Genomic DNA, 23845 nt, shown 5'->3' with positions numbered 1-23845 from the left:
TCCTGTTAACAGCTTCTACGCATGGTGTATAGCACAAAAGCCCTGTGATGGATTGCAACAAAAGCTCTTTATAGTCTTGACAGAGACAAATCGCTAATCCAGTGTTAATTTAAAACCCGAACCTTAATGCCAGAACTAAAAGCATAGCTTCCATGGTTTCAGCATATCTATCTTAAGATACGTTTTCAAGAAAAACTGTAGAAAGGTGGTATATTTAACATATTCACAGTTACCTTTCTCACCAGCTCAGGATAACACCTACTATGAACACAGGTGTCAGTTTTATAACTTAATTTTCCCAAATCAACGTGAAAGCCAATCTGCTCATACTGCTTTCGAAGGGACGACATTTTGTGATAAATATTTAAGGAGCTGGTACCCGAACTTCATAGCCGCTACGGGACGTACCCGGAGCTGTTCGGCACCGGGCGGACAAGCAGCGCCCACTTGGGCCCGGCTCCTCAGCGGCACAGCACCTCGCAGCCCTGTGGGGCAGGGGGAGCGGAGCCCACCTCACAGACAGCGGCTGTGGCCCCGTGGGCAGCCCCCACGGGCCCTGAGACAAACCAGCCCTCGCACGGATGCATTAGGATTCAAGGCGCGCAGCCTTGCCTTAACAACAGCATTGGCGCTACGGAGGAAACCGAGCGCTCGCCCCCGGTGACCAAAGCCTTCCCTTTCCTGCTGGCGCGAGAGGACAACCCCCCCCAAGGCAGAGCCATTCGGAAATAATTATTCCTTTGGTACCAGGCTGCAACTGGTAAATATTAAATTGAAAGAAATGAGTGGCTGTGCATGGGTGAGAAAGGAAAGGATGGGGAAATACGACGGTCTGTGCCTTTCGTTGTGTTGACCTTGCTGTTGAATCCGAGAAGGGAACTGGATGCTAATGAAATAATAAATAATGTCAGGAATCTACACTAGCACCGCAGGAGCCAGTTATGCAAATGCATCGTATTAATCCAGCATTGATGAACAGCACACTAACTAGCACTCTTAGTACTAACTACTCATTAGTCCTAACTAGTACTAAGCTGGCAGCAAGTGCCTACAACGACTATCGGAAGCTTTCTGTGCCTCAAAATGTTACTAGAGGTTTGAAGAAGGGCCATGAGCTCTGCAAGAGCCAGAGATAAGCCATGTATTTAAAACACAAAGAATTTTAATGCGTTTCAGACCATCGTACCAAAACCAAGAAAGACAGATTATTGGGTTTGATTTTCTTTTTCACGGTTTTAAAGGAGGAATTAAGATACACCAAGTATCAAGTAGGATGCACAGATGTGAAATAATCACCTTATTATTACTGCCTGAGCTTCTTTGTAGATTAATTTTTCCTCTTTGTGAATGATAAAACACCTCGTAGGGAATGGATTTGTTGCTAAAAATGTGAATGTGCATAAACAACACCGCGCTATGTACTGCCATTTATGCTACTTAACGTGTTTGAACAGAAGCGCTGCTGGAAAAAAAGGTATGAACATTCACAGAGAAGTTGTTTACTTTTGAACAGAGATGTTATTAAATATTCAACAGTCCAGAAACACTGACAATTCATATTGTTTAAGGCTAGAAACTGATCATTTGATCCTTCACTCGTTATCATGTCAAAACTCCCCACTGAAGTCAGTTACAGATTTGCTAAGTAAAGAATGGAGAACTCAAGCGTGCTTCCTTCCCATCCAATGCAGAGCTCCTCGTGACAACGCATTTTCTAGTATTTTTTCCCATTCGGTTATCATCATTTTAGATAGTAATTTCCAGTAATTTCTTAGGTAATCTCTTCTACAACCAAGTAGACAGGAAGATACGTCAATTTTCGTTTTCTCTCTTAGATTTGTTCCCCTGTGCTTCCAGATTACTCATATTGGCTCTTCATAACTCCAAAAGCATTTAAATGCCTCATATTTCTGTATGGATTTTCCCCTGAATTTAAATACTAAAATTAATTCTAGTCAGCATTTACTTTCAGTGTTCATGGCTGAATCTGAAAAACAACCTTGCCAGGAAAGGAATAAATATTACAGAGAAAACTAACATTTTTGTGAACACCGGAACTAATTAAAGCTAGTCCTCTCAAGGTTTGTGTGTCATGGTTGATTGTGAGCTTTAACTAAAGCTGTTCCCATAATCGGGATATCTGTAAGATGTCTTTCCTCTCTGGTTTCCTGTATCTATTTACATGTAAACTAACACCGTCACCTTTCCATTGCCATTACCATTTGCAAAGATGCACATTTTCATAGTATGGGCAGGAGTTTAACAATCTTTCAAATATCTGTTTCCCTATAAAATTTGGCTCAAATCAGACAGTGGTTAACTAATCGTTGGGATGAAACAGGGATCACAGACAGATAACAAAGAATGACTGCATTTGCATCCTTTTCTTGGGCCACAATGCTTCAGAGGGTTTAGAAACTTAATTTTTAAAGTAACTTGATTTTGTGCTGTGCTTCAAACAGCACTTACTGAAGTTACGAGCTTAAGTTACAGGAGTCACTATAAATAAGAACATTTCTATGTTCATGCATTCTTGTACTTCCTGATTTAAACTGGATTTGGGGTTGGAAATCCATGGGAATGAAAACTACAGTCACTAATCTGGAAATGGTACCTCAGTTTCAAGCAGAGACAAACTATTCACATTTGGAGGCTTTGTGAGGGAACTCATCTTTACAGGGTCAGAAGAATGTTTTCAGTTATGTGCTCCTCTGGAGTCATTCTTCTTAATAGAGAGACAGTAAGAGTGTATCTACAAGGCTTGCTTGAACCAGAAAATGGCACACAGCTTTTTTGGTCATAGTGACTTAACACTGTTGAGGGGCCCAAAATCTGTGTGCATATATTTATCAGAGAAAATAAAGTGTTCTCAGTCTGCAATGAAAACAGTTCTCGGGATCATTATCCGTGACCATCACAAGTCTTATGAGGAGCAGCTGAGGGAAGTGGGGTTGTTTAGTCTGGAGAAGAGAAGGCTCAGGGGAGACCTCATTGCCCTCTACAACTGCTTGAAAGTGATTTGCAGGAAGCCTTTAACAAGCAAACAGAAAAGAGATATGCTTTTTACACCACTGAAGAGATACTTTCTGCATAAGAACATAACAGCCCCAACACCATACCCTGATAATGGCCAGATCACTACAGACTGCAATGTGTTTTCTGCCAGACAGAAAAAATAGAAATGTGTCTTGAAAACCAAGAGGTGTGGGCCACTATCTCTATTGATGAGATAACATCATCACATCTTGCACATTAGCTTGAACCAGCAAATACAGGCATTCAGACTTCTCTGATCCAAGATGAGTCTTTTCCTCTTTGGCCTGAGAAAATAACTGCAGTAAAGTCTTTTCCTGAAATGGGCAGGATTAATTCCATCTCTCACTGGTTAGAAGAGTAGATTCTTGCTATTTCAGTCTTTTGGTTAAAAAAAAAAAAAAAAAAAGGGAGATGGTAAGACTAGCGGATGCTGGGGAACCACCTCTCAACGTGAAATTGCTTCAGGCCTGATCCCAAAGAGGTGGCAGAAGGAAGAAGGAGGAAGAAGTGGAATTATCTCCTAAGAAAAATTCCAAGATGATGTTTGAGGTGCAATGAACACTGAGCACAAAATTGTTGCAGTGGAATAGCTGTCTTCACCACTGATGCTTATGAAGTCTTAATAAACTAGTCTCCTTTGAAACTCAGGAGAGATTGAAGAAAATGTTCAGAAAAATGAATCTTAGAACCGGAGGAAATAATCCAGAAAGAATACCAAGGTAGCCATTGAGTCCTTAGGAGAAAGTTAAAAGAGTACCCATTCTGGAACTATCCTCCACCAAAAAAAAAAAAGGACATGTAAAAAGCAGATCTTGTGTTAGAGGAAAATTATGCCTGTGCTGGGAAACATAACTGCTCCATTTTTTGCCAAAAGCAAACATTCATAATAGGCAACCAGCACTATTTTGTAATTTACAAATTAGCATGTTTTCATTAGTGTGCTTCGTGAGTGAATACCACCACAGGCAAAGAAGAAGTCAGCTATAGACGTGGAACCTGCTATTTTTTATGGCTGATTTTGTGACTACACCTGCCAGAGGAAACTGTGTTCTGCCTGATGTATCCTAGATAGTTCAAAATCCTTAACTAATGGAGAGTACAAACCAGAGAATACATGAGAAGGTCTTTGAATACACGTAAGGGCTTGAGATGATTTGGTAGGTATCCTTGGGCTGAATCCATAGACCATCAGGAACTCTACATAGTAACTGAGGGTTAAAGAGTTGCCGTTTTGGTGACACAAAAATGAGCCAAAATAAAATAATCAGACCAAAACAGATATTGGGAAGGAATCCCCCTGATTTCCAATTTAGGCATTTGTGAAAACAGATGACTGAGGTATATGTGAAGCCAAAGAAGCTGAAGGGTATAGTCTTCACTTAAAGCACGTCTCATAACCCTGAGATAAGACAGAGGCCAGTTCCCATGCCAGAACAGCACAGGTGCCATTTGAGCCAACTCACTGGGTGGAATCACTCCTACAGTGCTGTAGTCTTATCCCACAAGATTTCCTTCACTCCTTGACAATGGCTTAGACCAAGATTTTCAAGAGGTTTGAAAAAAATGTCATTTGAGGAGGAGACTGGGGATTTGGGTAGCTACACAAGTCCTCCAAGTGCCCTTGCCTTAATACCACTAGGGAATGAAATGTACCATGTCTCAGATTTACAGATGTCTGAGACAACCAACCTACAGCATTCTGCAGAGTCTGGCACTGAGGCTTTAAAGCTCCAGCAGGAAAGCATCTCTCTGAACTCTGGGTAACCACTGAACTTGAAGATGCATGAGCAACCAATAAAGCAGCTCCAAGTACAGCAAGTGTGTTATGGCACCAAGGGCTGTAAAGCACTGAGATGCAATACTAAGAGATTTAGAGCAAATGACAGCCTAGGCATATCCACGGTGGTTTTCTGAGAGGGAAATGTAAATGCCTATGTGAATATGACTTCATCTACTGTAACACAGCTGGGAGAACTCCACTCATCAATGCCAGGAGATTAATAAAAATAAACCAAGAGGTTTTCTTCCTCCTTAAAATAAAACTTCTACCTACAAGGTCTCAGAGGCACTGGGGCTAGAGAATATAAAAGGCACCACTGTGACTGGCATCTCCAGGGAAGTTTCACAAACATTCACACACAGTGGAAGCATTCATACAAAGATCAGTGGGAAGACTTTACAGCAAATTCAGACAGTCGTCTTTTTGTCAGTAAAAGCTAACAAAATTAATTAAAATATTCCTCTGTAGTAAATTGTTGATTTCAAGGAGATATCAGTTTTGTGCTGCTAAAATTATTGGCAGCTAATTTAAAATGATCTAAAAAGAAGCTAAAAACAGACTTCTATTTTTTCCCAGTCAAAATAAGAAATAAAAGCTGTAAATAAAATCCTCGCCTTACCCTATATACTAAAATGACAGACACAGTGAAACAACAACTGCTTGGCTCTTCCGCAAGATCTTTAATCAAAACCTCAATCAAAAGAGCAGAAAATAACCAAGAATGAAAGTAAAAAGCTCGCTCAAAAAATACTTGTTTTAGTGCAATCTGAAAAGAAAATAATGCTGCTGATTGCAACAAGTAAAAGCTCAGCAGCCACCAAATGCCACTTGTATTACTTGGAGATCAACAGTAAAAAAGAAAATAGAGATGGTTATGCACGTAACAGAGTAGGTAAGAAGTTCCTACTAATGGCCTGGAGACATTTTGCAGCAGCAAGCAGCAGAGAATACCACACTGGTGACAAGACTGATACTGCTGTTTATTTACTAAACAAACGTGTATTTTTACAGTTACATGTAAATACTGTGAAAGGACCCAAAGAAGAGCTCTAAAGCATGTATTAACAAAAATAAAACGAAGTGGTTTGGCATAATATTATTTCTGCACATCTCACAAAAAAATGTGCAATCTTCACCAATGCTTTTATAACCACAACCTCAACTTAGTGCTCCCAAAGGGCTAGACTCTCAGGTGGGTAAAAATACTACCCGAATTCACACCTGAACTTATGACAAGAAAGACTATTAAAATTATCTACTCTGACTCACTGCAGCACACTAGTCACAGAAACGCTCCTTATTTTTTTTTGCAGCAATACCAGAACTTTCGCTTTGAACTACATGCAGAAAAAACAACACAACACCTCAAATTATGGCAGAGATTCACATGCGAATTAATTTATTTGGAGGGGGAGCCATATGCAAACAATTAAAAATAAACATACTGTGGTTATATCATTCTTTAACACAGTGTTTCAACTCTATTTTCTTTTCCAATTGATGTTCCTGGCTATAAATGAAGACGGGTACCAGCTTAGATAATTAATATTTAACTCAAATGGCAACTCCTACGTACTTGGAGTTATTCTATTAGTACTGAGATGATCCGTGCCATGTACACGTTTAGATGAACTAAGATTTAACTCACATAGCAACTCCTACATACCTGGAGTTATTCTATTAATGCTGAGATGATCCGTGCTATGTCTATGAGTTGGTGGGAGGAAGGGGCACAGTAATTTGAATTTCAAAATTTACAACCCAATCATACAGAGAACCGCTTTCCTCCCAAGAATTAACCAGAAAGAAGGTAACTAAAAGGAAGACAACTGGAAGAACAAAACTCTTGTTTTGCTATTGAGCTACATTGCAAGCTCAAAGCATCTTCCAATACCCAGCTTATATCTGACACCACAACAGCGAGAGTATTCTGCTAATAAAAGAGGAAAAGAAGAAAAAAAATAAAGCAACCATATACAAGACTTTGAAGTAGCAAAATTAAACTCTTATTCTGTAAATATTTAGAGAACCATATCTGTTAATAAAAGGGCTGAAAGTGATTGTCCAACACTTGCAGTCACACAGTTACTCATAATGAAAGCTGTAAGTTTCCTGAGCCATACTTCTTCCCTATGAAGCATTTATTCCCTACTACTGCTGAAACTCAAAAACATCACCACTTTTTGATGACAGAGAAGCATCTTGTCACACAACAGATAAAATATACTAGTATATTTGTGGATAAGTAACGAAATGATTACAGAATATTTACAATAAAAGTGTAACTTTGAGTACAAGGATACTGAGATTTTTGTTCTTTGTTACCAGTCAAGGTAACAGAAGTACCAACTAAAGTGAAACAAAAGAAACTTTAGGAACAAGCTTTTGTCACTACAAAGCAGGTAACTTCACTTCAAAGGTACTTTGCTTTGAAGTACAAAGCTACTTTGCTCTGCTTTGAAGGGTGAGTCCGTAAATGTTTCATTTACTACTAAGCTTTCAATCACTACCATAATTTCCTAGTGATTTCTAGTAGCCAGCATTTGCTTCACATTCTGCTCAGTCAATACGTTTCCACAGGTCTCAGAAGTCTGCATGAGACTGATGTATTCGGTGTCTTCAAGAGGCCCCAGTTTCCTACCTGCCACTTCAGCCTTCCTCAGCAGTCACACATCCCTTCTAAGTATAACTGTAGATGAGAACACCAGCTTGAAAAATCTTTTGACTTCTCGTCAGGCTTGCTGAAATAGTACTGACAATAAGAAATTAGGTACACTGCAGGAATCCACAATGAGCACATCCCAAGAGTGCTCTCACGGGAGTTTTAAAAGACTCCAGCAATCACAAGGCTGAGTACATGAGCGGGGAAAGCTTCAGGTCCTCTACAGCCCATCCCCTCATTCTAAGGAAGGATCAGTCATATGAGTTAAGTTATTGCTAACAAATGATCGGTCAAACCTGCCCTTGAAAACATCCACTGCTGTCTCAGAGAGTTTGGCAAAATCCCAAAGAAAGCTGTTATAATATTTCATAGAGCCACAGGTCAGCCACACACACTTGAGAACAAGTATCCTTCATTTCAGCTGGGTATTAATTTTATTCATCCCAAATAAAAATACTGGGAAAACACAGGAGAAAAGGTCGTGAGGGGGGGAGAGTTCTCACTGCAAAAAAATAGCTCATCCAGGAAAAGAGAATTGTTTTTAGTCACAGGCTAAGGACACTGCTCAGAAACTCAGCTTGTCTGAGTCTCTTCTGTGCTGGTGCAAAAGCCATGGGGCAGTGAGGATGACGAACTATAAAGACACTTGCCTTCACCAACTACCATGCCTCTTAACCACCTCTTACATGGAAATACTAGCCTTAACTCTGAAATACAAAGCCTGCCTGCAAAGAAAGGCAACTGGATGAACAAACCCAGCTGTCTCTTCATGGCCAGCATTTCTGAACTTCGAATACAACGAGCCCCGTTTCTGAGACCGCTTCCTACACTCGCGATACCACTACTGGTACAGGTTTCTAGTTGTGCACTACCCATGGACACCAGCGTCAGAGGATGATCTGATGCCCCCTCATTCATCACGTTAAAGGTGAATGTTTTGAAGACAGAACTAACAAGGGCTGCCTGCGATCATCGCGCCCTGTACCAAGATGCGTTTTATTCACCTCTGTAAACCGAAATGGGGAGAGAAAGAGACTATTGTTAAGCGTAAATACGCACTGCACAGCGTCCTATTAAGTCAAAATTGGCTTGTTTTTGGCCAAGCACGCTAACACTGCCTGGCACTGGTGCCTCGATTACTACTGCTGCAGCAGTAGCTCAAGCTACGCAGTCAGGGCGAGTCTGCTACATGTGACTCTTCAGCATGTAGGAAATGCATGTAGAGAAGAAGAAATCCTAATAATTCCCAAATAAAGAACCTCACGAGGGAGGGCAGGGAGCAATCAGAAGTTTATGAGACTGCAGAGCCACCTCTAGACACTTCCAGCGAAGGCCCGGGTAGTTCTTACAAGTGCGATGGGGCCAATTCAAAGTAATGAGCAGCGACGGTAAAAATATTCAAAGTAACTTCCAGGGATTAATTAAAATAACTCAATGCAGAGAAATCGGTACATGAACACAATATTTAAGTTTTGCATCTACTAAAGACTTTCAAAAATTAACATTATCTGGGAGGCAGATTTCAATAACTACAAATACTGTATGCACACGCACACAAATGGGATTCTTACCTTGAACTGGTAATGCTACTGGATTCATCAGTAACATTTCCTTGTTGATAAAAGCAAAGAATGAGCAAATTTTGCAGTAAAACTATGCACAAGTAACTGCTAAAGCTGTATAAATGTTCTGAGAAATCCAAGCTAAAGTTGTTACCAGAAACTGTATGAAGTAAACACTGCATTTGGTATTTAATACATTTTAAATAGTCATCTTTAGCTGGGCACATTCTACATTTACCACATTTCTGTGTTAAAGGAAGCATTTTGGTTTTTTAGTATTAAAATGGACTCTTCCAATATGCAATACAAAATAAGCATTAAGTAACTGCTTGCTCCTATGTGCTACAGGAGACTTCCTCATGCATTAATGGAACAGAAACTGATAGTAACAAACTTAATTGTCTTATTTTATATTCATTTGCTACATTTATGATTTTATTTTTAATTCATTCTGGCAAGACAGAAACAAAGAAAATGGAAGGACTTCATAGCACAGCTCTGAAGGGTTGCTGAATTTCAAAAAAAATCTGGGGGGACAGAATGGGACACATTTCTCAGCTGTTATACACACTATTTAAGCTGCAAGCTTTTTGGAGCTTGATCACCGAAGTGAGGATGGCTGCTCTTAATTATTCATGAAATTCATAGTCATAGAATCACAGATTGGTTTGGGTTGGAAGGGACCTTAAAGACCACCTAACTCCAACCCCCGCCATGGGCAGGGACACCTCCCACCAGACCAGGTTGCCCAAAGCCCCATCCAGCCTGGCCTTGGACACCTCCAGGGATGGGGCATCCACAGCTTCTGTGGGCAACCTGGGCCACGGCCTCACCACCCTCTGAGTAAATTCCTCATAGTAAATTCCACAGATCAACTCAAAAGCATTCTGAGGCACAGACTAGAAAAGTTTCATTTAGCATTTCTGGTTCACGTAGCGGGGATCTGCCACAAAGCACCGCGTACTAAACCTGTATTTGTTGGCAAAGACAACTCACTACAAATTCTGCTAGTATAATTCTTATAATATATAATTGTTCAGGGTGTTAAATTTTCATAAAATTAAACTGAAAAGAGGTGAAACAGTTTGTGTGGGTTCTTGTGCTAGAACACATGAAAAAAAGGACAAAGAAGTGATCATGAAAATTGCAAAGGTCCTTTTTTTTGTATTATTTTTATAGTGGTATCATATTGATACTCCAGTGCTAGATGCTGCATAAAGATGCTACTGCTCTGAAGATCTGTATTAGTTTTAGAGGTCAGATCCCAAATAACAGTGGAATCCTAACCTACAGGTACCAGACCCATCTAATACTAGAAATCAGAACAGATGACATGCTGATTATATGACTTTTTTTCTCCTCGCTAATTAAGAGAAAATGCCTTTTCCCTTTTTTGAATAAAATAAATTATTTTCTCCCTTCAAATGAGAGGGATATAAATTTAGCACAAAAACATTCTGTAAAGTATATAATTCTAATGTTACTGTTCTGGCTGATCTGTTCAACATTTTGTTCCATTTTATTATTCTGTGCTTTCAACAGAATAGCTGGAAAAAGCACACATTTGCATATTTCTACATTACCAGCATTCCTACATTGACAGCGTGTTCTATACAGCTCACACTTTTAGTACATAGCACTTCAGACATTTCATTTTGTTCTTTTCAGTGCCATATTTCCCTAACTTTCATTTTATATAAAATTACACTTTAAAACATGCTTAAAATGCTTAATTTTACCAAATTATTAATATGTCTATGTCTCAATATTTATGGAATGTGTTAATAATTAAGAATGGATTATTTATACCTTAAGCATTAGAACAGGCATTGAAAATTCAAAGGACCATTTTAGATCGATTTCTTGTCCTAAATTAAAAACTTAATATACCAGGCATATTGGAAACTTTCTGAAAGGAAGACTTGGACACAGAATATATAGTTAATAGAGTAAAGCATGCTAGGTACACAACAAAACTGTGTATTAAAAAAAGTTTTTAATCAAATCTAAGTCACAAACTACCCATTTCAGAAGAAAATCTGCATGGATTGAAATTTCAGGTAGAAACAAGAAGCTTGCAGCACACTGCTGCCTTTCCAAGCATGACAGTGACACCAATCACCACAGAGGCATCACCCGCCAACAGACAGCACAGATGTAGCAAGGGCAGAACATTCAATTGCACCAGACACGTAGATGGAACAAATATCCTAAATACGGTACGTTTAGAGCCTATCAGTGATTGCTTCATGGTTGGCAAGCACGTAACAGGAAATACAACCCATGAGTTGCTTGCACTGAATAATGCCCAGAGCCAGTCCAAAGCCTCACAGTAGAAGCGCCACTCAAGCAGTGACTGTAATGTACTTAACATCAGCAGCACTACCTGAGCAACAAAAGCCACGAAAAAGCACCACAGCTTCAGAAGGTGGAACTATGTGAAAATGAGGATGACTTCAAAAAGCCAAAAGGGGCATCCAAAATAACTGAATCCTTAGAGGCAGCAGCAGAGACTACTACAGGGCACCGGGTAGTCAGGCATTGGAAGGGACTTGAGCAGGGAAGTGGTGGCATCGCGATCCCTCGAGGTGTTTAAGAGATGTGTGGATGTGGCATTGAGGGATGTGGTTTAGTGATGGGACTCGGTATGTCAGGCTGATGGTTGGACTTGATGATCTTGAGGGGCTTTTCCAACTTAGATGATTCTGTGATTCTGTATTGGAAGCACAGTGTCAACGTACACAACTAACAAAAGCAAATGCTGGCACAGGGTAAAGTGAAATGAGCTGACTGAACAACAAAGTTAAGGGGACTACTACAACTAAGGCATTTAGTCACTAAGTAGAGGTCCAATTTAAAATGGAAGTAACTACAGAAAGGGCTCTGAGACAAACACAAAGTGTTACACTGCCTGGGCCCTGTGGTGTTCACCCCAGGCTTCTGAGGAAACACAGGATGAGGGAGCTGCAAGACAACTTCTTTGGTATCTAGACACTGGAGCTGACAAATATGATGCTGAACTTAAGAAACAAACAAGTTCTTCTTTGAAAAAGTAGACATCTTGTCCATGTGTGAAGAGTCAATATGGCTTCTGTACAGGCAGGTGCCACCTTACAAACCTGCAGGTGTTACCAGCAGGGGTTGCAACCACATGCACAAGGGTGATCCAGCTCACGTTGCCTAATCACTTTTTCAAAAGGCTTTAAACAAAATTCCTCACTAAAGGCTTGTAAGGAGACTAAACTGCCAAGAGAAAAGCAAAGGCTGTGGTATGGAAAAATAACTGATTAAAACAGGGGAGACAGAAGACAGGCATTCAGACTCGGTTCTCACAGCGGAGGGAAGTCACTTGTACAGGGGCATGGACTGGGAACTCTCCTGTTTAACATATGCATAAACATGTCGAAGGAGGCGGGGGAGAAAGATGGCTGGACATCAGTGAGGTGAGAAAATCTACTGATGGTACAAATTTATTCAAAGCAGTAGGGATGAGCGGCGTTAAAGAACAGCAAAACCACGTTATCAGTCTGAGCAATCAGGTAATAAAAGGGCTGGCGAAATTCAATTTAGATACATGTAAAGTGATACACGTGTGGAAAACCAATCCTAGCTTCATATATAAAACAACAGGCTCTGAGTGGACCAGTAACACCAAGGTGCAGAAGAGTGGGGTTATGCTAGATACTGCCATGAAAGCAGTGCTTGGCTGTGCTGAAAAAGCAAATTAGGTAACTTTAGAAACATTAGGAAAATGAGGAAATACTGGGAAAGGAAAACAGAGTGAAACAGAAAAAGGTCATACGGTATCATTCTATAAATCTATGTTTACTCCATAGTCTAAATATTGCTTGAAGCTTTTGCCTGTTCCTCTCCGTAAAACAGAGTAGAAGTGGAAAAGGTTGTGCAAGGATGGGAATGACCTATGGCATGAATTGCTCCCATGCAAGGGATGCTCAAATAGACTGCCACTCTTCTGTTTGCAAAGGAAAAGCAGTTTGGGGGCTTCACAGCAGACATGGTAGCACTTTGAACGCTGAGCAGCAGTGCCCCAGAATCTGTGCCGGGGGACACCCTGGATGCAAGAGGCTCCCATTAGGACATGGAAAACCAGACAAGCACTCAGAGGGATCCACTGCAGGGCAATCCTAATGAGTTTACAAAACCCTCAAGCTGAAAACGGACAATGACATACCGTTCTGAGAAGTGAACATTTTAACTAGAACTTGAACTTCCTTCAGGTTATACACAGAGAGTCTGCTTACTTTAGAGCGGACCTCTCAGATGGAAGAATTTACAGAACGAGGAAGATGCTCATCACTCTTTCTGTTGCTAGTGCTTAGGAGCCACAGCTGCAGACCACAGCTCTGCTGCGCTGCTCTATGTTGCTCAAACAGCAATGTACAGCTGGATGTGGGTGAGGAAGTCCAACATGGCCAATTACACCATACAATTTTTCTTTAACCAGGTTCTATTTGATATCTACTGCAGGGCTAAAAACAACTTTAACTGAAGGTTATACGAGAACCATACAACACCGTATGTTTAAATGCTCCTTCCAGTTTCCATCCTAAATGTATTCATGCCCCACTATATAGACATTTGTTCTTTTGCCAGCACAGTGGTTTCTGTTAAGTAACATTTCTTCCTTCAGTGTTTACTCTTTGATGTACTTACAGGCAATGGGGAAAAAAATCACAAGTCCTTTAATTTAGGTTGTCAAATAAATTGCTTTCCTAGTCCTTAGCTGCATCTATTGCTATCATAATATATTGTTCGTGCACACAAAGTCTCACGTTGGATCTTTCCACTGCTTTGTAAAATGTCGCTATTATATTTCTAGCTATTTCAGAAATAATTAATTTAATACAACCCAGTATCAAATATGCCTTTTACAGAATTTATATTCATTTTTGGCTGTCAATTTATCACCTGGTCAGCTAGTACTTTTCATTTTTTTGCATACACTTTTCTATTGACAAGTGCAAAACCTCTTTTTTGACTTTTCAGCTTTATCACGTTTCACCCTAATACACTGAGTCTTCAGAACTATTCAGTTTTTCTGGTGTAATGCCATGATCTCTCACTATTTAACAATGTTTTCCCATTGTCTCACCTACAGACTTTATCAACACCTTCCCGCTTTCTGCGTACTGATTAAGATGGGTACCTCCTTCAAGAGACTTGAAATTTAAATCTAAAACAGGAGACAAAAATATAAAAGATAGGAACATACAGAAAAATGTTCGCATTTGTATTGCCCAGACCTGTTCATGTAGGTATTTGAAAGATAAGGAAGACTTTAATGGACTACAATGAAGTTTTTTCCTTTTTTTTGTTTGTTTTGTTTTAAAAACAGATGTTAAATAGAGAACCCCATTAGCACAAGCATGATAATAAGCACAGTTCTGTATGACTATGCATGCAACTTGCACCTGAAAAGTTTTCTTCACATACACACTATCCATTTTGTAATTTTCTATGCACTGAAACTCTTTTAAAATATTTTTTTCATAGCTGGTGTTTCTTTTCTATTAAAGATACACTCATTAGAAATCAAAGATAAGGTTGCTTTCAGAATGTTTATAATTATTTTTTATTATGTGTAAAATGCAATCTTTTATTCTCTCTGTACAGAACCATCAAAAACAATAAACGTGCCCCTAAGCGATCTCACTGAATTAACTCCGCCAGTTTTAACTGTTCTTGTTCAAGTGGATGCAGGGGTCAGATCCAAAGTCAGACACAGCACTCAAGGCCAGAGCAGAAGAATTAAGGTGGTTGGCTCGACGGATGGAAACCACATGCTCCATTAAGCTCCTTCATTCTCTATACACTGAGTGTACAGCCTCAGGTATAGAAAAACAGTATTCACAATACTGAGTATCCTGAATACAAGAAATACCTTCACCAAGCAAAAGGAAAATGCACAAGAGAGAAGGCATTTTGGAAATGTTACCTCTTTTATGGATTTAAAATACCTCTTATGGATTTATCTACCTAAGCTACACTGGAAGCAAGCACCTCAGACCATTTTAAACACTCCCACATTTAGTTTTTTTCCACCACGGTATCTGGATCCAGACAAGTGGATTAATCGATGTTATTTCCCATTTCTCACATAGCTGCTCAGGCATTAAGGCACTAAGGGGAAACACTGATTCACTAAGCAGAAACTCCCCATCTATTCAGATCCATCCGTCTCACGTTCAAGAATGCCTTAATCACCGGGATACAGGCACCGGTACACTCTCTTTCTGAAAACTGGCAAAGAAAAAAAGAGCGGCGTTTTGGCCTTAATTCCCTATTGTCTAGGTGTATCCAAAGTGCAGCTTACTCCTACTGGTTTGCATCCCTGAAAGGAGAGAGCAGCAAGACCGTCCCCCCGTGGTTTCCAAGCAGCCCTTGCTGGAAGTCAGACACCTAAACGTGCTGACGCCTGCACCCTCAGGCTTGGGCTCAGCACAGACCTGAAAGTTTACGACAGCTTTTGCTCGAAACCTTATACACTGGTGACAGTTAAGTAGGATAATTTTTTTTTTGGATCACTCCCTTGACCTTGGAAATCTGAATCCCATGCGAAGCATGCAGTACTGAAAGCTGGGAAGGTGTTTTGGAGAAGAGGTGCATGCACGCCTTCCCTGTTCTTGTTCTTTGCCATTGCATAGGCAAAGTATGAGATTTGTTTCCTCCGCTTGGCTTCGCTCTGCACATCAGCTCTGAAGTGTGTGCACTTCACACAACTGTGCCTTTCTGATAATTCCATCTGTACCTCTGCTAGTTTAATTAATGTTAGGAAAAATAGATGGTGAAATATCCAACTTACTGTTATTTTTCCCAACATGGCTGTTACTCTACATTAACGACCTCAAAATTAATGTTTTGTCTGGAGAGGGGGTGTTTTCCAGTTAAGGAAGCATTTCAAGTATAAAAGACTTATCTATTTAGGACCTCAGAAATCAGCTGTCACTTGCCAGGATAATTAAGTACGTGTGTAATGCAGCGATGACAAGAAATAAGTTTGTTCAGCACCAAGGTTTCCTGAATACTCTTTTTTAAGCACGTGATGATGACCTTATACATTTTTATACACCTGTGCTCAAACAATCTCTAAAATTTTAGGAAGTGCCATTTATTTTTAATATACTTAATTCTCTAATCTCCCCTGCCATAGTGGATTGTCCCACTGTAAGGCATACCTCAAGAAAATCACATGCTTTCAGGCCTTCCGACAGTTCCTGTGACTACTTCTATTTTAAGTCAAGGCTGTACATTTGCGTGTACAGCTGCGTATAAAAAGATTTCTTCCCTTCTTCTTCCTTCACATGGAGAGAAATATATGGAGCTTACTATCAACAGGCAAATTTACACCATAAAGGAATTTTTAAGGCTTAGGAAAATAAATTACTGCAGGATAATGTTATTGTATAAAACCTGCTCCTTTACAACTACAGGGCATTCGTCAGTTCTGCAACACAGAATATATAGGAGCACAGAGTTGCAAGTGTACACACACACACCTCAACAGGCAAAAATCAGATGAACGACAGCATTCTTGTAACACAAGAATGTGCTTGTGAATTGAAGCCCTTAAGATACAAGATTGGTCTGGAATACTTTTCCAAAATGCAAGAGCCTCCTAAATTTGAATTATTAAAAAAGAAGAAAAAAATAAAAAAAATTAAAAAAAATAAAGAAAAAAAGAGAAAAAGGAAAAACCAAGCAAGCCACAGATTATTCATCACTTTACATCCCAAAGTGCTGCTCTGTCAGTGATTAGGAGGTTTCCTACAGGTGACTGCCAAAGCAATCTATTTACTGTTTGGAAGTAAAAATAGCTTCTATCATTCACTTTTATCAGTCTATTAACACCATTCCTTGGTAGTAATGGGTTTGAAAAAGAAAATACATAGACCATAGCATAGAGAAAATATTAAAATGCTTCTGATTTGTGACTTGTGCAGAAGCAAGAGAATACCCCGTGAAAATAAATCTGGCTTAATCCTCTTGCCTGAAAAATCTGAAAGTTCTTTTCAAGTACTTTAAAAATGCATCTTCTCCTTAATCAGCATTAGTGGAGAAAGCAGCACTATGGAATAAACATTTCAACCAACCTGGCTTAAATATTCATTGTATATCTACTGGACTAATGACACAGGAATAGATAGTTGTATCTGATAAGAAGTTTCCACTAATAAAATCAACAGCTTCGGATGCAGTGCTACTCCTTCCACAAACATATTGGGAAACTTCTGTGGAGCAAGTTTCTGAACAGTTTGGGCAAAGAAGCACCAGCTGACTTTGAGGAAGAAAGAAAATTATGAAGCTTGTCTTCCATAGAATAGAGATCCAAGGGACACAGTTTGCAAGAGAACTATTAGTTAATTTAAGACTATGATGGCAGCATTTTGTCAGACCTGTTAACAACTGAGAACACAGGATGGTTGTATGGCGAACAAAAAGTGAATTTATCTTTACTTCAGACAAATTCAGAATCCTTAAACAAGACATTACAAAAAGTCCTAGACAACGTATGTATTTGGAAAGTGTTTTACCAACATTCTGGACAATGGCACGTACCTCTGTATCAAATGAAACCAAAAATAAAGCAGAGTGCCTAGTGAACTAGGGATGATAATGGTTATTTCAACACAAACAATTCAGACCACGGTAGGTTTTGCTAGGAGCTCTTCAACCTGCCTCCTGCTTCCAGCGGAAGGAGTCTCTTCTAGAACAGGGAATCCCAAATAATGGTACACGCACGCAGCTCTTAGAGCACATTCAGTCCTTGAGAGCTGTATACAGTCCAACACAGAGCTCTAGTTTAGACAGCAGTTTCCACTCCCACAGAGACATAACAACAAAATAGTTTGAAAAACAGTGTTTTAAAATGGATTCTGAAAACGCTTACAGAAGGATCAGCCACTCTACCTCAATGAGTTTATTACAGGCAGATGGAGCTAACAAAAAAGGATCCGCACTGTTCTTCTTCCATGTAGATCATATATATCTAATTATAAAATGCCATTTCATCTTCTCCTTGGCTGATATTACCAATATAAAACACCATTACAAACCAACCCTAAAGAACGGAGTTGCATTTACCTAATCTTGAAAGTAAAGATAAGAATTGGTGAAGAAAAGGAAATGCCACTGTTTCTAAGTCTTCCAGAAATGAAATGGCTTAGGAAAAGTAACATTTACCTTCCTTTGAAAATTATTCCATTAAGTAGATGGCACCAGCATTAATGTGGCACCCCAATTATTTTTTTTGTCACTGATGTGCATGCTTAGCTATTTCTTTTTCTAGAATGCCAATATTTACTGGCATAATTTGGAGGGCAGGCTCACTGAACATTTTATAGCCTGGATGTCAATTCTGCTAAACAAAACCAGAAAAATGACATGCACACCACAACTGCCATCATAAATACGTATATGGAATTGTCGGTGTTATATAAGATGACTGTGATCATGCCACACAGCCAGATTAAGAGCATGTAAAATGACTTTCTCATAATTTTAAAAAAGGTACGGAAAACTATAATATATATTTAAAAAGTCAGAACTGGACTGCAGACATAAAAATGCTGTTAAAATTACTCCTTTAGAAGTTTTCAGTTAGAAAAATTAGATATAACATACAAAGAATAAAAGATGTGAAGGCTGCATGTACCCTTTTTGAAGTCACTACCTAGCAGTTATTCAGTGTTACAACACAGACAAAACTGATCTAGGACAAGGTTGTTGGCTGAATTCCATTAGGACAAAAACACGACAAAAAGTAATCATTAAATAAAAACATGTTGTTTTTTATTTTAATAGAGTGGAGTTTTTAAAACTGTACATTTATTACGTAACATAAAAATAGGAAATAAGTATTCCAGAAAATAAATGCTAAACCTTGCTATTGGTACGTTAGTAGGTGATTTCCTTAGTAGGTGATTTCTTACCTTTTTCTTCCTACTCTCCCCTTTCTTCCTACCCTCCTCTTAGCAAAGAAGCGCTGAAGATTTCAGATAGCTAATTCAGTTGTTATTTAAATAAGAAAGAAGTGTACGTGATCCCAACTGTCATATTAAAAATAAAACCTCATGCTCTACTACAATTTCTGAAAGGAAGCCTCTAGTTTAGAAACAAGAGAAGAGAGTCCCTGTCCCAAAAGCCTGTGGAACCTGTGGAAGTCCCAATCCTACAAACTGACCTATAAAGAATCTTTTTGTAGTTCCACTCAGTCAAAATAATTCCTAAAAATGTGGCCAAACATGAAACAGATATAACTATATTAAAGATAGAAAGAATCTTAAAAAAACTGCTATTGTGGTCAAAACATACAGAATCTTTATTTTGTACATACTAGACATTAATAATAATGGGCTTTGTTTTGGTTGCAAAAAGGAAAAGAAGTAATATTATTTTTAGGGGTCCAGAGTTCCTCTGACAGATGTAGGCAGTACTTACTTTTTTTTTTATCAGCAGGAAGAGTAGTTTGCATTTTTGCTGTGTTCTATCACAAGTATGACAAGCCTCAAGACATTTTTCAAAAAAAAAATAAAATAAAATAACCTATCTAATTTTATTCATCTTACATATGTTTTTTTGATAGTTATCTACCATTCAGAATCTATCTTTCCATTACTTTAAAGCTTTTTAGAGAAGATCAGTCAAACCAACTCAAAATAGCCAGCACAGGATTGTGTTTCTGAGAGTGGCTACCTACGGATGTCTAAAGAAGACTTTTGAAAACAGTGAAAGTAAAAACACATTTTCCTTGTATGATTTTGCAAATTAGGTATTCCCTAAATCATAAGTTGTATCCACTTTTGTATTTCCTAACTGTTTTTCCATCTAGCCATTTTCCTAGCCTAATTAAATCATACTGTTGGCACACATATCCAGTACTAATGCCACAACTTAAGTTACATGAAACCTACTCTTGTTTTAAAACTTATGCGTCATAGCTTCATTACACTGTATGCTAACCTACTTCAAAAACAAATTGTCATTATTCTTCTTCATCTTTCAAATGTCTTTTTTCCAAGCTGAAAAATCCCAGTCTTTCCTGTTGAAACTAAGGCAAAAGCTTTTCAGATCTAATAGAATTACCTCACAAAAATTAAGTCAGAGATACAATCCCATAATTGTGAAGTCTACCAATACTGTAATCACTTCAACTACTCAGATGTATGCACAACACTATAACCTACACAAAATCTCAGAATAGACAGAATATATAGCTACATCACATGCTTAGTCTGAAATCTGTTGTTTTCACTAAAATACTGTACACATGGGGAGGTGGATTTTTATTTTTTGCTTAATGGACTATCCTCACTTCTTTACTCAATTACTGCTTAGTAAGTCTGAACATTTCTTTGTATAAGTTTATCAAAGTACCAGAAGCAAGATCAAATGGAAGCATGCCATGTTTTCCACAAGTGGTCAAAACGGAAACATCGGTATTTCTTATGGGGAATAAGGTCATTTTCTTCCTCCTACACGTAGCTCCTACCTGCTCATCTCTCCCTAAAAACTTTTTTCTAGCAGTCTTCGAGAACAGTAATTTGAGAATCAATGAAAAAAAAAAAAACAATACTAAACCCAACCCTCTGAAAATAAAGACAAAATGCATGTTCATTATGCCTCCCTAAAGTTTTTCAGTCAACTAAGAATCCAGCTATTCAACTAGAACTAAATAACTAACTCAAGCTGAACATCATGGTATTTCACAAGTTGTTTCTACTGCTTTGTGAGTACAAAAAAATCAGAATCAGAATGATTGCCTTTGGTCTGTGCAGGATTTCAGTTCTTTCATATCAAGTTATTAGCTCTTAAAAATCTTAAACCTTGCCAGTATAGAGGCATAATAAAAATTTTTAGTTTCCATATTAGTGCCTCTTTTAAAAAAAGATCAAAAACGTACCTGCATGTTGCCTACGTACCTGCATAAGTTACATACAACTATTCATGTTTGTTGTGCTCAAGTATGTAAGTCATACTCTTCCTCTGCCTTCCAGCTCTACTATTGCATGTAAATGCAACTGAAGAGCTTTGTGCAACCCAAACAATAGTTTCCTTGTGCGTGCAATTTTGCCCACTTCGGGTCTTCAATTACGCAACTAATTTGCTGATTTTCAAAATAACTCAAGAAACATTGACTTAAAAGTTAATTCAATTTCCTGACTCTTCAGTTACTATAATTTATGAAGATGAAAGTGAAACAATTTTTACCAGAGCATAAGCTATGCTTTAAAGCACACTTAACAAGCTTTCCTCACTTTATGGCCCTAGAAGACATCAAACCAGTAACTATTTTATTTGACATTATCAAAAAGAGATAAAAAGGAGAGAGTGTATTTATAACTGTTTTTAACAACAGTTTGGGGGGATTTTTTGCATTTTTAAGGAGTTATATAACCTTTGGGTAGAATGAGATGTATCAGTGAATTTTTGTAACAACAGAATACAAGGAGGGAAGAGGATTTTATTTTATTTATATCCAACAACTGAAAGTGACAAATCTGCTTGAGATCAGATTATCTTGTTTTCCTTTGTCCATATCCTTATACTTATTTCTGTCATCTTATTTCCTTCACTTTTATTTAGTTGAATAATTGTGTCTCCTCTGCATTTCAATTCTGTTTTGGCAGCTTGGATCTCTGACTGTTCCTTCTTCCAGCCACCACAAAGCTACACGTTGCTGGGTGAAGAGAATGCATTACCTCACTCAGCCAGACGAACAGAAAGGAGGCTTAGGTCTGTGACCTCTTCTTTGAGCTTTGGCAGCCAACATTAGAACTAATAAAAAAAAAAAGTGGAAAAGAGGGGGATTTTTTATTTATTAAGACACCTGTTGCTTTCTTACTGGCGACACTTTCTCTACATATACAGATAGATCTCGACTTTCTAAATGACTCAAATTTACTTTTTTCCCCATGTCCTGCATCTGTTTAAACTAGACTGATAACTTTAAGAAACTTTGTGCACGATGTAAGTTGCCTTATGTCCCATTTACTGAAAGTACTTTATGTATTTAGATGTTCGTCTTTTATTGTACTGAACGTACATTATGATACCCTTTTTGTTTGTGGAAATAAAGGAAAAGATGGATGACTACTAAAGTCTTTCTAAGTAAGCTAAAAAAATAATGCAACTTATATAACCTGACAAATTCCAGAAAACTTCTGATATTTCACATATATTTTTAAAACTACTACTGCCAGCGCATAAAATGGGCAGGTAGGACTATTTACTATTTTCAGAGGAATACCTGCTAACACATACAAACCCTGCTTTTCAAGTTTCCAATCAAGCCACTGAGAACAAGTTATTGTCTGAAACTAGGCAGTTAGCTATAATTAGCTGTAAAACATGAAAAACATGTTTTAAGTCTTTTGCCTCAAAACCACGTATTCTCATGAGATATGCTTATTACAGAAGCACAGGTAAAGGTAGACCTACATGCCAGTACGTGCACTACTAGGCAACTAGATCTTTCAATGAAGTAATCATAACTTCATCGGCTGCATGGTTTTGTGTCAATTTCAGAGAACCTCTCTCATGAGATGCACACAACCTCAAAGAGCCTACCATTCCAGAAGATGACATGCTACAACACGGTTTTCAGTGATGCCTCATTCCTCCCTCCTTCCCCCACCTCCCGCCCATTTCCTAAGAGAGAAGTACAAGGAGAAAATACAGAGAAGAGTGACAGCAGTCTTCTAGTCGATAATCAGCATTAAAAACAATCATACAAAGCCCTGTAACTAGCATAAGTATGAAAAGGCATGACAATTTATCATAATCTAATAGCTAACGTGACAGTAGCTAAAACAGAAGCTAGTTAGCTGCTAGAATGAAAGGATTTGTTTATTCAGTATGATTCATTTATTGCAGAATAATCAAAATGGATCGACAGAGAGGCAAACGATCCTTACCCCAACAAAAATCTCTCTGTGTGATTGCTGAGCAGAGAAAGATGTGCAGTGGAAGTTACGAACTTCTGTTGCACAAACTCCCACCTATTTTATGAACAGGAAGCAGTTACGTATACAGAAACAACCACAGTTACTCAGATACATTGACCACAGATCTTTCATTGCTCATTTGTAAGCACTAGACAGGTAAAGCTGGGATTCTTTTTAACCAGAACTATGGTTAAATATTATGCTTTTGCTGAACTGTCTCTATGTTATGATTCCTGTAGGTGCAACAGATGAAGTCATTCTTTGCGTGCGTGGTGGCAGGAACCCTCAGCTGCAGCAATTCCAAATACAAGGGGCAGAAGGCAACGACACTTCCTCCTTTGTTGTGGGGAACCCACGACTGGACCCAACACTTGCCTTACCAGTGCTGATGGAGGATAACCTCCCTCGACTCGCTGGACCTGCACACACCAGTGCCTGGGGTTAATCCCCACCACCTGTAGGATTTTGCATGTCCCATTGTGGAAATTTATGATGTTTCCATCAGCCTCTTTCTTCAGACTGTCCAAGTTCCTCTGAACAGCAGCACTACTACCTGATCTACCAGCCACCCTCCTAGCTTTGTAAATTTTGTTAATATCATGAAACATTTTGTCAGGAACTTCTGGAGCATACACATCCAACTCTGTACGAATCATAGTGAACACAAAAATAAGATATTAAGAACTAACACTGTGGCATTTATATCGGCTTTCTGACTATGAGTTCTGATTATGATTTCTTTCCATCCATTAAATACAGATGCAAATGATTAACGAAATGAAAATGATAACGAACATTAGATAACACCTTTACTTTATACCATATGTTTGAGTACAGATTA

General features: G+C 38.6%; 1 protein-coding gene across 6 annotated transcripts in view; it reads right to left on the bottom strand.

Moving 5' to 3' along the window:
* Positions 1 to 23845, bottom strand: part of WASF1 (WASP family member 1) — an 85815-nt gene that overhangs the window by 38030 nt on the left and 23940 nt on the right. For 2 of the 6 annotated variants that reach the window (XM_080584430.1, XM_080584431.1), the window contains one exon: positions 21760 to 21835. The exons of the other annotated variants lie outside the window; for them this stretch is intronic. The gene's annotated coding sequence lies outside the window, so the exon portion shown is untranslated. The remainder of the gene's footprint in view (positions 1 to 21759; positions 21836 to 23845) is intronic. 6 annotated transcript variants of the gene reach the window in all.

Source organism: Anser brachyrhynchus (assembly GCF_964034855.1).
Source record: "Anser brachyrhynchus genome assembly, chromosome: 3".
NCBI classification, from domain to species: Eukaryota; Metazoa; Chordata; class Aves; order Anseriformes; family Anatidae; genus Anser; species Anser brachyrhynchus.
This window is presented reverse-complemented; position numbering and strand designations above follow the sequence as displayed.